The sequence below is a fragment of the Carya illinoinensis genome, chromosome 5, assembly GCF_018687715.1.
Source record: "Carya illinoinensis cultivar Pawnee chromosome 5, C.illinoinensisPawnee_v1, whole genome shotgun sequence".
Classification (NCBI taxonomy): domain Eukaryota; kingdom Viridiplantae; phylum Streptophyta; class Magnoliopsida; order Fagales; family Juglandaceae; genus Carya; species Carya illinoinensis.
Window position 1 is genome coordinate 47,638,906 of NC_056756.1, and position 5,674 is coordinate 47,644,579.

Here is a 5,674-nt window from a genome sequence, read left to right on the forward strand (position 1 = left end):
AAAACCTAAAATCTGTCAAAATACGATGTTCGCTCGAGCGGGGTGTCGAGCGCGCTTCGAGCGTTCGACTCTGCCTGATTTCGCTCGAGCGTCCTATCGAGCGCACATCGAGCGTTCGACTCTGCCTGAATTCGCTCGAGCGGCCATTGTCTCCGCTCGAGCGATCTTCGTTTTTCAGCAACCTGCTCGAGCTCCCTGTCGAGCGGCAGTCGAGCGTTTGAATCTGCCTGAATTCGCTCGAGCGGCCAAAAGCCTCCGCTCGAGCGAACTTGTAAAGTCTGCAATATGAAATTTTGCAAGCCATCACTCTAACAGTTTCAGATATGGTTGCTCCTATTCATCACAACTAGCTTACTATAATTAATAGAGTTTTTGAAATTGATTTAATTGCTTTATATAACGAATATATTGATAGCAATGACTTTATAATTTCTTGAATGAGCTCAAAATTATATTATTCAAAGTTCAATCCGAAATGAAAAAAACTCTAGTCATGAACTTATAAAATTACAAAAGGGCAAACTGGTATTTAAGCAATATTTTGAAATACCTGACTAGCCTGTAAAAGCACTTCACTTATCCTTATTCCTTTCCCTGCTGCGTTTTGACTCTAAGGTTTAAGGTAATGGGCCGATCCTACCGTAAAATACTTGCATTTTCCTCATGGGCCTCAAGAGAGACAAAATGACTGATAATTGTGATAATTTATCTTATCGGTTTCCCAATTCTTTCTTTCTTATTTTGTTGCTTTCAATGTCATTCTCTTTTTCAGGAAAACAATTTGGGTCGTTTATTATTTTTCTTCCCTTCGGTGTCATATTAAGAAAATCAATTTGTGGGGCCTTGACTAGGGGTGGAGCCTTCGACAATTGCCTAAGTCACCTGCCCGTTGAGCCGGCCCTAATTAAACTTAGTTTCTTAAAACCTGTGTCAGCAAGGTATTCAATTAGTCCGCAGCTTTTGATTCATTCATTCAACCAATCCGTTCAACTTGACTTTGATTAATTCCTTGAAGATGCGAGTATTTAAAAAACTTAAACAATTAATTGGAAACGAGCTAGTTACTTGTAATGGCTTACATTTGATCAGTTAAAATTAGCTTGAGGTTCTTGTCAAAACTATGTAGTGAACAAATTCTTATGCTCTAATTTAGGGCTGAGCACCGATTCAACCGGAGTTTGGATTTGGCCTCCTCTGACTCTGACTCCGACTTTATCGGAGGCCGAATCCGACCTCCGACTCCGCTTACACCCCACTCCGCTCCGACTCCGACTCCGACTTGTCGGAGCGGAGTCGGAGTTGGGCTTTTTTTTAGACTTTTTTCTTTGACCCAATTAACATTTCAATTTTACAATTTGTAACTCTAATCGGATTTAGGCTTCTATATCAATTTTTTTTAAAAATATAATTTGAGATTTCTAATTTATCTAACCAAAATTATCACATTAGAAAATAAAACTAAATTCAAAATCTATCACTATAAAAAATAAAACTAAACTCAAATGTGCAACCAAAATTAAAAACTAAATTAAAACTAAATACACGTTAAAATTACATAACCAAAATGACAACCTAAAATTAAAAATACATAACCAAAATTAAAACCTAAAATTAAAAATACATAACCAAAGGTCCAAAATTACAACCTAAAATTAAAAATACATAACCAAAGGTCCAAAAAATGTCATTTTTCAACTTGTGCCTAAAAAAAAAGAACAAAATTAGTAAAGAAATAAGACACCATATAAATTTATAAAAATAAAGAAAGCAAAATTGAAATAAGATACCAGAAACAAGATTGTCAATCCTCTTCACGAAGTATGCTGGCCATAGAATTGGCTAATTCTGCATTAAGATGTTAAAGTATAGGAAATTAGTATTACAAAATGTTAAAATCAACTCATATAACAACTTAAAAAAATCTCTAAATACATTACCTGAGTCTAGCTTATAGCTCTCTGCATCATCAATGGCTTCAGAATAATTTTGACTCAAGCATATGGGAGTAGACTTCAACCAATTTTGCGAGCACACGAGAGCTTCTACAGTTCTAGGAGCCAAAGAGCCAAAGATCCAGGACACGGCCTCCTGTGCTAAATGCTGACTCAAATGCAACGGTGGTGATAGGAATGACCAATATATCTCTTGCCATTAGAGCAAGAACTGGATACTTGGTGGAGTTGACTTTCCACCAATTTAAAATATTAAAACTCCCCGTAGGAATCTCAATGTTCTCCAACAAATACCGCTCTAACTCCGACTTACAATCCATCAAGGATACTGTATGCTCTTTATGGAACTCCCTCAAAAAATCCAAGGGATCATAGTCTGTAACTGTACTACTACTCCTCATTGATGCACTAGCTTCACCGCTTTGAGTTTTGTTAGCACCAGTTACGCACCCACCACCAAACTCTACATATGCCTCATACAAATATTCCATATCCCTCTTGAGGAGTGCAACAAATTCCTCACCCTTCTCCTCACCCAATGTTTTCTTGAACCAATATGCTTGAGTAACCAATTTGAACTGCGGATCAAGAATAGCAGCAATAAACAACAACCGATTTATTTTTTCAAGATCACCCCAATATTTATTATACTTTGTCTTCATTCTGAAAGCCATTGAACTCAAACGTCGATTACTATTGTCACAAAAAATATTCAAGTGTTTATGAATGACAATAAGCTCTTGGACATAATTATTTGATGTGACATATAGTGTACCAGAAATGCGCAATGTAACACCATTAAATATTTGAAGAAACTTCGAAAAGTTTCTTATGGTCTCCCAATCATCCGGCCCAGGAGCTCCTAGACCCCTTTCCCATGTCCATCCTCAGACAAATAAACTCGTAAGTAGGGATCTTCATCAAGCAAAAGTTGGAAGGCTTTTTGATACTTCTCAGCCACGTCCAACATAAGAAAAGTCGAATTCCATCTAGTAGGCACGTCAAGAGTCAAAAAACTAGAGTATTGAACTTTTGATCTATCAACACAAGACTTGAAAGTGGCAAGTCTTTGGGGAGAAGACTTCACATACTTAATCAAATTTCGGACCCTTACAATTGAGTCATCAACATCTTTCAAACCTTCACTCACAATAAGGTTTAAGATGTGTGCCGTACATCTCATGTGAATAAACTCGTGACTTGCTATACAATCCGCACTTCCTATTTCCCTTGTTCTCAACCAATCAATAGCGGAGTCGTTAGAGGTAGCATTATCCACTGTAATTGTGAGGATTTTGTCAATGCCCCAATCAAGCATACACTCCTCCAACTCCCTCCCAATCGTTGCCCCCTTATGGTCGCTAATCCAAACAAATGAAATGATCCGCTTATGCAACTTCCAATTATTATCAATAAAGTGAGCGGTCACACACATGTAATTAATATTTTGGATAGAAGTCCAAGTGTCGGTGGTCAGGCATACTCTTTGTTTGGTGGTCAAAAACATTTTCTTCAAGCTATCATTCTTTCTCAAGAATACCCTCATGCAGTCACGCATTACGGTAAATCGAGAAGGAATAGGAAACCTCGGATCAAGGGCTTTAACAAATTCCTGAAACCTTTCTCCCTCAACAAATCTAAATGGTAGCTCATCCACTATCACCATCCTAGCAAGGGCAGCTCAGATTTTTTTCTCATTATATTTGGCCATCCCTAAGGTCTTCTCCCCTTCCCTTCCTTCACTTCTTGCTTCCGGGACCAAGAATGTTTGACTCTTGTCCAATTTACTCTTACGGTTTTTGGGGCAAAGTTGGATGTGTGTTTTCATGGCCGAAGTGCCTTGCCTTTTGGGATGGCATTTCCATTGCCTATGACAATGATTACAAGTAGCTATAGGCTCTTCAGGATCACAATCGGGCACTCTTGTGAAGTGGGACCATACCTCAGACCTATTCTTAATATTTCTACTACTAGGTGGAGGGCGAGGGGTAGAATGAAAGGCACTAGGAGTACCTACCGAAGAGCCTATTGGTCCGCTAGACTCATCAACTATTGGACTGGGAATATCAATCGGTTGTTCTGGGGCTGGAATGCCAGGACAAGATGCACCTGTGGATGTAGGAGTGTTTGTGCCTTCCATATCCATGATTTAATAACTAGAACTGTAAAACACAACAAAGAAGATGCACATAAACAAAATAAATTTATGAACTAATGTAAAGATTACTCAAGTAACTTATATGATATACATATATAGTAGTAATGAGAAAAAATGTCCTATGAATCTATAAATGTGGTTGCATCGCTCGACCCTCGCTTATCAAGGAAGATCCTACAGCCAACTCAACGCCAGCTCACGTTCAACAGATATAGTAAAATCAGCAAAGATTTGTGGAAGCATAATTCTAGGATCAGTTTCTTATTTGGTTGTAACTTTCTGTAAATATAGAATTTACGTTACTGCTTTCCATAGTTAGATTGTTCAAATGCTTTGTATAAAAACCTGCTATGTACATCAATATATTTCAATGAGATTTAGAATTCTCAAAAGCCAACAGCAGTGTTAATCCTTTACATGGTATCATTGAGTCGGTCTCTAACGAGATATACTTTCCTTCCGAAATGAATACACTTCCTGGGTCCTCCTCTGTCAATCCGATTATTACCATCAACGCTTCCACTACCATCAATGAAAAACTTACGCCTGCTACCTTCCCTCAATGGAGAGCCCAATTCGAAGCACTGTTAATTGGCTACAATCTCATCGATTTTGTTACCGGCAAGCTTACATGTCCGGTCATAGATGCAGAAAATTCTGCCACCTCCAAAGCAGCGAATTCCCACTGGATTCGCCAAGATAAACTAATCCTCCATGCTCTCCTTGCGTCCACTTCCCCTGCCATCACTCCACTTCTTGCATCCTGTAAAACCTCCCATAATGCTTGGACAACACTCACTCGTCTATATGCAGGAAAATCCAGAACCCGTGCGATGCAACTCAAGGAGAATCTTACATTGCACACTCGTGGCAGTCGTTCGGTCACTGACTTTCTGCATGCAGTCAAGATAATCGCAGATGAGCTTGCGATTATTGATCATCCCATTTCGGATGATGATTTAACTCTCTACATCTTAAATGGATTGGGTCCCGAGTTCCGTGAAATCGTTGCACCAATTCGTGCTCGAGAATCCTCTCTAAACTTTGAGGAACTTCATGATCTCCTTGTTGGTCATGAAAATTATCTTCGGCGACTGGAAACCAACTCGGTCTGGAGGAACAAACAACAATGAAAGCCAGCATCGTTCATCCTCCACCAACAAAAGCCGAGACAACAAAAAAAGGTGGGCTTCGAATTCGGGTCCCATAAAATTCAAACCCAAGTGCCAACTATGTGACCAAGTGGGCCATACGGCCAAAACTTGTTCCAAACTTGGATCCAGTCCTGTCACTGCCAACTGTGCAGCGTCCAATACGTCCAAAGATCACAAATGGCTGGTTGATTCCGCCGCATCTCACAACATGACAACGGATCTTTCCAATCTTTCGATTCACTCTGAATATGATGGTACTGATGAAGTAGTAATTGGAGATGGGTCAGGTTTGCCTGTATCTCATGTTGGTTCATTATCTTTTACATCGTCTAATCGTATTTTTCATCTCAAAGATACTTTATGTGTTCCCACCATCAAAAAAAATTTAATCTCTGTTCATAATTTCACCA